Source organism: Chenopodium album, chromosome 6 (genome assembly GCF_948465745.1).
Source record: "Chenopodium album chromosome 6, dcCheAlbu1.1, whole genome shotgun sequence".
Lineage (NCBI taxonomy): Eukaryota > Viridiplantae > Streptophyta > Magnoliopsida > Caryophyllales > Amaranthaceae > Chenopodium > Chenopodium album.
The window spans coordinates 15059342-15072623 of NC_137839.1; the positions used below are offsets into that span (position 1 = coordinate 15059342).

Below are 13282 nucleotides of genomic sequence, written 5' to 3' on the forward strand. Positions count from 1 at the left end.
CCGATTAGATATGTTCTTTGTCATTTTTTGGGTTTATGTTGATCATTTTTTTAGATCTTATGACTTAGAGTTTATGTTCATCTTCACCCAAAAAGAGAGTGAGAGATAGCTCAAGTGGTTAGATCTTCCCTCCCGATTTCAGGAGATCCTGGGATCGATTCTCACCCCCGCCCTAGTGGCTCTCTAAACATCAAAAGTGTAATTATTGTTTAATTTAAATATCTTCACTGTTGATAACTTCTCATGTGCATCCTTTAATGTCATTTTCCCCAAATGAAAAAAGAAGACAATGAATATATTGAAGCTTCCAAAAATGGAAAGCAGACAATTACTAAAACCGAGAGTAGTAGTATATGACAAAAGTAGTAGAAGTACGTTATTGCATCCTTATTTCTTAACCAAAATATTATAGTGAAGTTACAAATAAAAGCATCCTAGCATTGCCAACTACAACCCTTAGTGAAGGTGTACTGAATTATTCTACTTCAATGGCTTAGTGAACATAGAGTTCATATTGTTATTCGTGTTGTTTTTTGGCTTGTGATCGAGTAGCTTAGCAAGAAAGGTTATTTCCAGGCGAAACACCAAGCTGCTTACAGTACTGAGTATAGTAACCAACACGAGCATTGACAGCAGGTGTGTTTCCACCACCACATTCTCCGCCATTGACAGCTCGAATGGTGGATCCGAACCCTTGGCCGGATACGATCCTAGAGTGGACATTGTTCATCCAAAACCAGAAGGCTGTCTTGAAGGCAATTACTGGATTGTTTGCAACGGTTTCTGGTGCATTGATACCGTCGAATCCGATGCTTTTACCTGCAGCTCCGTAGTTGTAGTTCCATGTGATCTGAATTGGTCCTCTGCCGTAGTATTGCTTGTTTGGGTTGCATGGCCATTGTGCACTTGATTGACAATAGGTTGATTTCGCAATCTCCTCTATGTAGCAAAAATCTACAATATAAAACAAAGTTTTATTACTCGTTTAATTATAGAGTTCGTGCTAGATCTATATGCATGCGATGCATGCTTTACATTTTAAAAAATAATTTAAAAACACCAACCACTTTAAAACTATAAATAAAAAAAGTTTACGGCTTTTTTAGGTGGACACCACTATGTCACCCCTTGGTTTACATAACAAAAATACGTACGTTTTTATAACATCTTATCACACATTAAAAACAAAGTTGCTCTGACAAGAATTAGAGGATGACATTATGATAATAAGTTGTTCAAAAACTAAATATGAAGTATATATAATTAAGCATGAAGAACAAATTTCTATTAAAACACTTACGTCCAGTTTCATGGGTGACATGAGCAAAGAAGGCGGCGACTTCACGTTTAGTATCATCGGAGGATCCGCCTTTACCGAACTGAGGATAGTTTCCGAGAGCATTCAAGAAAGCAGATCTGGTGTAGAAGCTCTTACCAGCACAGCCAGAGCCTGCTTGGTTAAGAATCCCATTAAAGAACGCGTTAGTCACCAAACTTTGTACCGAAGCACCACCACCACCTGATGGGGTAGTAGGGGTGGAAGAGTAACAAGGGCCTTGTTTGCACCCGTCGCCACAATAGGCTGCGGTGGTGCCACAATAACCATATTTGCTACAGCAAAGGCCGGAAGCACACCCACAGTTTTGAGCGGTAGTCATTGTGCATGACATACAAGCAATTGCCATGAATATGGCGAAAAATTGTGTAAGGGAAGACATTTTAGTTGTTGAGTTTTTGAGTATGTGATGAGTTGATGACTGATGAATTAGACACTACAAAAATGGGTTTATATAGTGATCATCTAGGAAAGACGACAAAGATAATGTATGTAGGATATCATTTTAATATGTTCAAAATGTTGACATTTGACTTTGGACAGTCGTAATATGCGACTGATATTTTTGACTTGTTCATGACTTTCATTATAACGAGCGAGTGATAGATTTTTCAGAAAAAATAAAAAAAATAAAAATAAATAATTGTAATGAGTGGTAGATATTACTTCTATATTATATGGATAAGGCCATTATTAGGGGATTCCGCACCAAATGTTCTAGTAGGTGATTTCGGAGTTGTGACCAGCTTTTTGACGTAATCGTTCCCTTCAACTTGTTTTTGATTTGCGATTATACTTATGTTTGTATAAAAAAAAAGTTTATAAATTAAAAGCTCAAGTTGTAATTTAAAGAGTCTGATAAAGTACAATATGATTATGATCTTCTAGGAAGAAATTGAAAGAAAACATGGAATATTATTTCGATTTCACCAATTGCATACATCTCCTCAAGATTAAAAAAAAATATAGATTGTGCCGACAAATATTACAAATTAAAGATATTTAGCGATAAAAAAACTCACATAAAATGACAAGGTATATATATATTCAAAATTTATTTTTTCAATTCTAATCAGACCTAATCAAAACTTATTTTTCTGGTCTAATACTGAAATAAGCTGATTGAAATAAACAAACAGCCTTATAATGAGTAGACCTGATTATTAGAGAAGGTAGTTTAATGATAATAGGGTTAGAGCCAAACTTATAGGACCTTTAATGGATAGAGTTTTAATTAATGAATATTGCCCTTATTAGGTAGGGTTAATGTAGGGCCAAAATGTTTGTCCAATTCAATAAATTAGGGAAACAAATAATATAAAAAAAAATTTGCATACATATTTTCATATTCGTATGTTTTTAATTATGACTTTGTCCAATATTTATTTTAATTGATAGTTTGTTGGCTTGCCCATTATCGATCCGCATTGGCCTGACTGGCTATTGGAAAATATGTCACAAATCATCTTATTTATGACTTTGTCCAATATTTATTAATTTTTTATTTTTTAATTTTTTTGTGAACAACCCCCTTATTGTTATTGTTATTATTATTATTATTATTATTATGCGAGAGAACACCTAAAGCCAGTTTCAGGTAGTGCCTTGGTTTCCTGGCGTTGACCCATCACGTGAGACTCCCATGCTCAAATTAAAACCCTCCCGTTATATTTCCCCCTATTTTTCCTCCAATTGAACTTGTTTTCTCCTCTCAACCCTCATTAACTTTGCTCTATCTTCCTCACCATTACTACTCGGCAATGAACGACTGCCATGGAAGAAATGAATTCAATGCTTCAATTCGTGGGTTAATTTAGGGCCAAGTAAAAGAGTAGGTTTTAGTTTTTCTCTCTCGTCTAATTTCTAACTTAATTTCTACTTTTGTACTTAGCTAAATTTGTCTATCATTTTCTACCATAGGTAAAAAAGGAAGGTTGTTACAATGAGAACGAGGGACGGGCATAAATATCAATTGGAATAATACCACAATAATACTTTTGGCCCCCTTAAAATTATTGCTCCATCCTCATCACAGGACATAAATATCAATTGAAATACCACAATAGTACTTTTGGTCAAAACGATGACTCGAAACCAACTTAAGGTGTTATCTCGCAAAAATAATCTGGTTTTAGGTGTGTTTTTGAAATTAAAAAAAAAATTATAAGGTGATTTAATTTTCACAACAAAAATTGTTAGAAAAGATGGGTTCTCACAAATTTTCCTAAAATATTGTATGATTTATTTATAGTAATGATATGCATTACACAATTCGTCATTTGGGCCAAAAAGTTTATCCCAAATTCAATCATCAACATGGGGAATTACCCATGCACAAAATAGTAGTTAAATTAGAAATAATAATCCCAACTTTGATGAATTTTGCTAGAATAATCCCAATTTTGGATTTTTCTGGAATAATACGAACTTTGTGGGTTTCTCTTTTTCTTCAATCCCAAAAACTGGTGATCAGTTGAATCGGTTAAATTTTTGTTTTTTTTAATTAAAGTGACACGTGTCACAAGTGAATTGGCTAAAACAATATATAAACAATAAAAAAAAAACCCAAAATCCCAGCCACCAGCCAACCCCAAAAACCACCGGCCTAATCCCAAAAACCACCGATCAAACCCTAAACGGCGACACTAATTTCCCTCCCCTGTGCCGGTTTCCCTTCCCCACTCGCCAGTTCTTCTTTTCCCCCCAATCTCCTCCACTCGAAAATTGCCACTTAAAACCATATCTTCCACTCCCGAAAACCCCAAAATCTCATCCTCACCATCGAAAACTCTAACTGCTTAGGGTTTCGGGGTGGTGGGAGGAACGATTTGGGGTTTTTGGTAGTGGAGAAGGGTTTCATTGGTGGATTTGAAGTTTCGGGGTGTTTCGTGGAGAATGGGCGGTGTTTTCGGGGATGGAGGAAGGCAGCGACGCGGCGAAGGTTGTTTCGCGCGTCTCCCCAGCGAGAAAGGGGCGGTAGGCTGGGTAATTGGGTGGTTGTTAGGGTGATCCGGTGAGGGAAGGGGAGGCTCACTGGTGGTTTAGTGATTTTTTGTTTTTTTTTTAAAATAATTTTTTTGGACCAATCAGGGCTTGAGACGTGTCAAGTGATCTGATATAGTAGGTCATTGACTTTTGTTGACCGGTTAGGGATTGAAGAAAAAGAAGAACCCTAAAGTTCAAATTATTCCAGAATAATTTAAAATTGGGATTATTTTAGCAAAATTCATCAAAGTTGGGATTATTATTTCTAATTTTTCCTTTTTAATATTAATTTTTCTATTATTTTAACTTAAGCGTAAAGAAAAAACATTATGGTCAAAACGATGAATTAGTACATAAGCTAGTTGAATAAGATATAAAAAAATAACAGAGGAAACATAGAAAAACAGAAATTAGAGGACAGTAACAATCTACGGAGTATATACTTTTATTTCATATTATAAGCTTGCTCATTATTGTATGAATTTGAAGCAGGTGTCCTTTTATTTTGCATGAATTACAATATAATAGTTGGTTAGTAGTATAGAGTAGCAACCAACACCCTTCTTACTATATAACATACTGATGTACTTAGCAACTGAGATTGTTCCCAGGAGAAACACCAAATTGATTACAATACTGTCTATAGTACTGAATCCGAGAATTGACAGCACCTGTATTACCACCATTACATTCGATGCTATTGATAGCTCGTATGGTAGAACCGAACCCTCGGCTGGAGGTGGAGTGGACGTTGTTCATCCAAAACCATAAGGCTGTTTTAAAAGCAGTAACAGGGTTGTTAGCAACTGTCTCTGGTGCATTGATACCGTCGAATCCAATGCTTTTACCAGCTGCTCCATAGTTGTAGTTCCATGTGAGTTGAAGAGGCCCTCTGCCATAGTATTGCTTGCTTGAATTGCATGGCCATGTTGCGGTTGCTTTACAGTAGGTTGATTTCGCTATCTCCTCTATGTAGCAAAAACCTACAAAATAAAACAAAGTTTCATTACTAGGTTCATATAAATCCACATTATTAGGAACTGTAAGGCCTTAATATCAAGAGAAGGTTGGGAAGTAACTGTTGATCATTGCTATAGGGAATCAAATAGGGTGGCTGATTGGCTGGCCAATTTCGGTGTATCCCTCAACCAAAAGTTATGATTTTCGAGGCGGTCCCAATGGACCTTTGTGCTGTTTTATTGGAGGATTTGGCCATTTGGGTGGAAGGGCGATTCCAAGGAGCATCCCTCGGCGTGATGAAGCTTAGACTCGCTTGCTAGTGTTTTATTTTTCTGTTTTTTGTTCTGTTTTGTTTATTGCTTTCTGCCCTTTTATTTTTCTAGTTTAAGGTTTCTCTTTGTTTTGGGGCTTGCCCCTCGTCTTCACTAAAATTAAAAAAAAATAAAAAAATAACACCATATGTAGGATGATTTTATAGCTGTCATTTGAACCATATTTTTTAAAAAATGAACGATTCAGATTTTATGATTTTTGAATTTTGGTAAGTGTTAATACTAATTAAAAATTAATTGAATTATTTCCAGGAATAAAACTAATTAAATTATCTTTTTTTTTTTTTTTTTTGTAAAAAAGATTATAAATCAACAAAACTGAATTTCATAAATTAATTTGAAAAAAATAAATTAGATCAATTGATTTTCTAAAATTTAAAATGAATTCCAAAAATAAGAAAAATTAATTTTAGCATTAAAAAATGGTTCAAAAATCATTAATCACAAATGTTTATTTTAAAAAATTGTGGTAGTTATTTTTCAAACGATGTATTTTCAGGGGGTTATGATTTAGATTTTTAAAATATATAATCACCAACCATTTTGAAACAGTAATTAAAATAGGATTTTTTTTTTTTCTAATAATAGTCGTTTAAAATATGACTACCATAGTAGTTTAATACAAATATATGACAATATGATCAGTTCATATTTTCATGTTATAATATGGAGACAATTAGTCTTTTAATATCAACAATGTAAATATAATTTTTTAAACTTTTAATCCAGCATAAAAAATACTTTGCAAAAAATTTCAAAATTAAAACTAAAATTACATAAATGAACCTAAAAATTGGATAAATAAAAAAAATGTTGATATATATGCTATTTTATACCAAAAACTAAAGAAATACAATTTATTACTTCAAGAAAAATAAGTCATTCATGAACAACATAATGATTAAAACATTATGGTATCCATATTTTAATCGATACTGTAAAATTTTCATCAGTAACATTAGAATTTTTTAGGCTTTTTTTTTTTGCTTGATTTATACCTCTAAGTTTATATTGTACTCGTAGTTATGAAAAAATACATTTTCATATTATCTTTATCTTACATGCCAAGAATTAGAGAAAACATTATGATACTATGTTCAATCTAGTAACAACTAAATATAAAGGGGAAATTCTCTGTTTCTCATGGTGATGAACGAAGTTTGTTTCTCATGAGGGCATTTTCGTAAATAAATCAACAACTTTTTCATTACTGTGGGCTCCACAATTGAATAAAGTTGAATAAAGTTGTTGGTTTATTTATGAAAATGTCATGCGTCTCACCGTGAGAAACTGGGGCATCCTCAATATAAAGTATATTTAAGCATGAAGAACAAGTTTCTAATAACACTTACTTCCAGTTTCATGGGTGACATGAGCAAAGAAGGCGGCGACTTCACGCTTAGTATCATCGGAGGATCCACCTTTGCCGAACTGAGCATAGTTTCCGAGAGCATTCAAGAAAGCAGATCTGGTGTAGAACCTCTTACCAGCACAGCTAGAGCCTGCTTGGTTAATAATCCCATTAAAGAACGCGTCTGTCACCAAACTTTGTACCGAAATAGCACCACTGCCCGTTGAAGAGTAACAAGGGCCTTGTTTGCACCCCTCACCACAGTAGGCATCGCCGTTGCCACAATAACCATATTGGCTACAGCAAACGCCGGAAGCACACCCACAGTTTTGAGCTGCAACCATTGTACATGACATACAAGCCATTGCCACGAGTATGGCGAAAATTTGTCCTAGAGAAGACATTTTACTTGTTGAGCTTTTGAGTATGTGATGACTGATGATGAGTTAGACATTGCAAAAATGGGTTTATATAGAGATCAACAAGGAAAGAAGACTAAGTAAACGCCGTATGTAAGGTGTGTTTTTTACATGTACAAGTTGTTGACATTTAATTTGAGTTTGGACAGCCGCCATATCATGGGAATGATATTTTTGACTTGTTCATGTAATGAGTGATAGAAATTTTAAGAAAAAACTATGTAACGAGTGATAGATTTTTCAAGAAAAAAAAAAACATGTATTAGTGATAGATATAATATTTCATAAATAAGGCCATTATTAGGGGATTCCCCGCCAAATGTTCTAGTATGTGATTTCAAAATTGTGACTTTAATATTTGATGTATGTTCTCTTCAATTTGTTTTGATATTGATTATAATAATGTTTGTATAAGAAAGTTTATCAAAGTTTATAAAGGTCAAATTGTAACGAAGGTAATAAAGCACCAACATATGATCTTCTAGGAGGAAATTGAAAGTAAATATGGAACATTATTCCCTTTGTCTCCAAATAAAAGTTTAATTATTTCACTACTTGCATCTCCTCAAAATAAAGAAATGGGAGAATTGAAAATAAAATTATAATAAAAGATGCGCATAGGTCATGCCATGTAGTCTCATCATGTCGTGCTAGCACGTCTCTTGTTCAAACAGTGTACCTAAAACAGGCTAAGAAATAGTTAGTTGTGTCAATATGCTGTGTCATGCCAGACTTAGTACCAATCTTTTATAAACAAAGCCCATTGTAGAAATCAAACTATGTCAATGCATGATATCTAGGTTCAACCATTCAACTCCATGGAATGCACTGATATATATATAAATGGTAATTAAAAGTTATAAAAACAACAATTAATTAAGTCTTAAAAATTATGGTAATATATATATATATATATATATAGGGTCGGGATCCGGTGAGAACCACCCTTTATGTGAGAACCCACACCTTATGTGAGGACAAATCTCCGCCGCTAGATTAGATGAAATCCAACCGCTGAGTTTATAAGCCTGCCTAACAAACTAACCTTCAGCCTCTACTTTATCTCTCTCCTCTATTCTGTCTGCAAATCAAAGCTCATCAATGGCGATTTACTTATCAATGGCGATTCACTGAGTATGCTCTTCTTTCGGCAAATTTCAACGGTTTCTTTCTGCAAATTTCAACGGTCGCAATTTCATCCATCATTGAGGTTTGTTCGTACTTTTAATTTTGAATTGCATGTTAATCTGAATGTTCAAAATATTTTGATTTTACATCTCTGAAAATTTTGGAATTGCATTAATTTTCGAATTGAATTACATGTTAATTTTCGAATTACATTAATCGAATTGAATGTTTAATTGCATCAATTATTTGGTTGAATTGAATCAATTATTTAGGTTTGATTGATTTGATAGAGATTTTAATAATATCAGATTAAACTTGATAGTGATTGTAATGACGTCATATTAAACTTATGATAAAAAATGTTCTGAAATTTCCAATTGAATGCTCATATTATGTTGTTAGTAGGTTTTTATTTTCAATTGAATGTTGTTATTATGTTCTTATTTTCAATCAAATTTAAAATGAGCAAATAAATTAAAATGAGCAAACCTAAATATGTATAATAGAACATTTAAAATGAGGTAACTACAATTAAAATGAGCAAATATTAATTACATTCATAAGTAATTCAAGGATTTATAATTATAAGTACTCAGTGTTTCAGGTAAAAACACTCAGTATACAGAATTGTGTATGTATGTGTGTGTGTCTGTGTGAGTGTGAGTGAGTGTAGCAGTGTGTCTGTGTGTGAGTGTGAGTGTGAGTGTGAGTGAGTGTAAGAGTTTATGTATGTGGGCATGCATTGAATTGCATGTTCATTTGACAAATGAGCAAACCTATCCCCCATGCCCCCTCCTCTTTCTGCTTGCAATTCTGATTTCAAAAACTGATTTCAGTTCTAATTATAGATTCTGAAATTATTGTGTGTGTGTGTGTGTGTGTGTGTGTGTGTGTGTGTAAGTGTGTATCTATATCTGTGTGTGTGTAAGTTTGTTTAAGAATCTGATTTTAGTTCTAATTATTGAGAGAGAGAGAGAGAGAGAGAGAGAGAGAGAGTGTGTGTGTGTGTGTGTGTGTGTGTTTAAGTGTGTTTAAGGAGGTGCATATTCACAAATGATGAGCAACAACAAACAAGTTGAGAGTTAATCAAGTACCATCACAAATGTGCCAACTACTCCTACAATAGTAGTTTCTCCTAAAGTAGCACCTTTGATCACTCCTGGAGGAACAAAAGAATGGCATCCAATATGCCCCAATGAGTTGAAACCAGCTATAGGGATGAAGTTTAATAATCTTGAAGAGGGCCTTGAATTTTATAAAGGCTATGCATTTGCTTCTGGTTTCAATACAAGGAAGTCTACAACTAAAAGACAAAGAAGAAGCAAAGAATTGAAATATCAGTATATCTTGTGCAATAAGGAAGGATACAAAGAGAAAAGAAAGACTACTGTAGAAAAAGATTTAAATAACAAGGAAGGGGAAAACAATGAAGAAAAAGCTTCAATCAAAGGAAGAGACTCGTTACTCGTGTTGGGTGCAAGATACATATTGTCCTAAAGCATTGTGATGATAACACATTCATAGTGACACAATTTCATGAGGGACATACTCATGCACTTTATACACCTAGCTGCAATCTATTCCAAAAAGAAGGAAGGAAAATGAACATTTTACAAAATAAAATAATTGTGAATAATTCTAAGGTAACACTTTCAAATTCTCTTATGTTTCATGAATTCTATGTATTTTCTAATAAAAGTTGTTTGCTCATTTGACAAATGAGCAAATAAATTTTTGCTCATTTGCCAAATGAGCATTGAATTGTTTCATGAATTCTCTTATGTTTCAAATTCTCTTATGTTTCATGAATTCTCTGTATGTTCTAATAAAAGCTGTTGCTCATTTGACAAATGGGAAAATAATTGTTTTCTCATTTGACAAATGAGCATTGAATTGTTTGCTCATTTTAAAAATGAGCATTGAATTATTTGCTCATCTGATAAACTATTTTGTTCTTTAAATAGGTGAATATTGGTCCCGTTACAACTTTTCAAATGATGAAGGAAATTGTTGGAGGATATGAAAACATTGGTGCATCTAAGGAAGATTTCAAAAAATTTCATAGAGATTTAAAAGCATACATTCAAGGAAGCGATGCTCAAATGTTCGTGGATAACTTTACCAACAAAAAGCTAATGTGGAGCGCTTTTTTCTTTGATTTTGAGATGGATGAAGATTATTGCCTTTGTAGAGCGTTGTGGGCAGACCCCCTTTGTAAAAAGAGTTATGCTCTATTTGGTGATATGGTATCCTTTGATACCACATACCAAACCAATAGGTAATTCATTTATGTGTTATTACTAGCTATGGCTTAAATTAATGACTTTGTTTTAAATAAAATTAGTTTAATTTCTCATTACTTCTATGTGAAAATTAAATATCCCCATAAGTCTAATATTCTTTGATAAGAGTATGTATATGGGCATTGAATTGCATGTTCATTTGACAAATGAGCATTGAATTATTTGCTCATTTGACAAATGAGCATTGAACTGTTTGCTCATTTCACAAATGAGCATTGAGTTATTTGCTCATATGACAAATGAGCATTCAATTATTTGCACATTTGACAAAAGAGCAAAGAATTGTTTGCTTATTTCACAAATAAGCATTGAGTTATTTGCTCATTTGACAAATGAGCAATCGATTATTTGATAATTTTTCAAATGAGTATTAAATTATTTGCCCATTTAAACTTTATTTTGTATGTGTAAACAGGTACAACATGGTGTTTACTCCATTTACAAGGGTTGGCCATTATAATAATTGCATTAATTTTGCTGCTAGTTTCATAGCAAAGGAAGATATCGTGTCATTTGAATGGTTGTTCAGATCATTCCTCAGGGCAATGGGTGGGAATGAACCTAATTGTATGATCACAGATCAGGATCCAGCAATGAAAATTGTTGTTAGAAGTGTATTTAAGAAGACTGAACATCGGTTCTGTATGTGGCACATAATGAAAAGGTTACCAGATAAGGTGGAGAAATCAATCATGCAAGAAGAAACTGGTTTCCTAAAAAAATTATGTGCTTGCGTTTGGCACCTTGAAATTGAACCCGCTGAGTTTGAAGAAAGGTGGAACAAGGTGATGATTGAATACCACTTGGAACAACATGAGTGGTTAGGTTATATGTACAATATAAGAGACTAGTGGATTCTGGCCTATTTCAGAGATGTGTTCCTTGGAGGAATAATGCGTACAACATCAAGATCCGAAAGTGAAAACAACTTTTTCTGCTCCTTTATCAATCCTCATGTGTCACTTGTTGAGTTTTACTTGAGATATGAAGCTGCAATTGATGCCTAGAGACACACTCAAGGTCAGAATGATAATGATTCAAAGCACAAATATCCTGAGTGCAAAACACCACTAGGGATAGAAAAGCATGCCTCACATTTATATACTAACTCTGTCTTTTATGAATTTCAATATGAGGTTGAAATTGCTTGTTTTTCTTGTGGTGTTGATGAACTGAAGAAAGAAAATGAATTGGAAGTTGCAACCGTAAGTGAAGGAAATCGGACTAGAACATTTGATGTTGTGTTTAATCCAACTAACTATGACACCACATGTTCTTGAAAGCTATTTTATAGGCAAGGAATTCCATGTAGACATATGATTTGGGTTTGGAAAGCAAAAAGGTTTTAAAACCATTCCTGAGCAGTATATGCTACACAAGTGGAGTACTATGGCATTAAAGAAACCAATTTTTGACTTGGGAGGAAACCTGTTGGAGCAATGTGCTAATATAATAGACAAGAAAAAATTGTTAAATAATTTATGGTCAGAGATACACACTTGTGTAAGTTTGGCAGAAGGCAAAGATGAAGATATTCAAGACCTTGTGATAAATCTTCAAGGAATAAGAAAGGATTTGGAAGCAAAGAGGATTGCAAGAAATAATGAAACAACAGCTGGAAGTGCAAAAAACAAAGAGCAAGACATTGAGCTATTGACTGGAGCTAGTGTGCCAACTGAAATAATTGTCAAACCTCCAAAAGTTTCAAAGAATAAAAAGAGTGGAGTTCATGTATCGAATGAAGAGACTTCAAAAAAGAAAGCGACTGAGATTGATGCACATGTGTCAAATGTTGAAACAAGAGGTAGAAGTGCAAAAAGGCTTAAGGGAGAAAAAGAAAAGGCTATAGAACAAAACCAAAAAAAAAAAATTATGTAGAGGTTGTGGTGAATTGAGTCATCATGATATTAGAAATTGTCCAAAAAAGTGTAATAGTACTTTTATATACATATAAAATTTTGTTGAATTTTATATTTAATAATATATTATTAGTTTTGTACTAATCATAGTTTAATGCTTTGCAAATATTGTTGAATTGAAAATAGAACATATTCAAATGAGTGACTAAATATTTGTTCATTCCCAAATGAACAATAATTCCTTGCTCATTTATCAAATGAGCAAATAGTTAACTACTCATTTTGTCAAATGAGCAAATAATTATTTTCTCATTTGGCTAGTGAGCAAATTAGCTATTATATGAACTTGGAACAATTGCACTCTTGTTTCATCTCCCAGTCCAAAATCAGCTCTCCTCAGGTCAAATGAGCAAACATATCTTTTCTCAATCATCAAATGAGCAAGTAATTCCTTGCTCATTTAGCAAATAATCAAATGAGCAAGAAATTCTTTGAACATTTATCAAATGAGCAAGAATTCATTGATCTATCATTTAATGAGCAAGCATATATTTGCTCATTTAACAAATGAACGAATATTTCAAATGAACATTGGCTGTATATAACAAG

The 13282-nt window shown here is 33.4% G+C and overlaps 1 pseudogene across 1 annotated transcript; it reads right to left on the minus strand.

The window, feature by feature from the left end:
• Nucleotides 1-350: 350 nt before the first annotated feature.
• LOC145635900 (uncharacterized) lies at nt 351-7417 on the minus strand (annotated as a pseudogene). The gene is made up of 6 exons (XR_014113933.1): nt 6966-7417; nt 4902-5304; nt 4741-4763; nt 3121-3130; nt 1301-1659; nt 351-954 (listed from the first exon to the last, which is right to left on the minus strand). The product of XR_014113933.1 is annotated as an uncharacterized LOC145635900 (transcript).
• Nucleotides 7418-13282: the final 5865 nt, after the last annotated feature.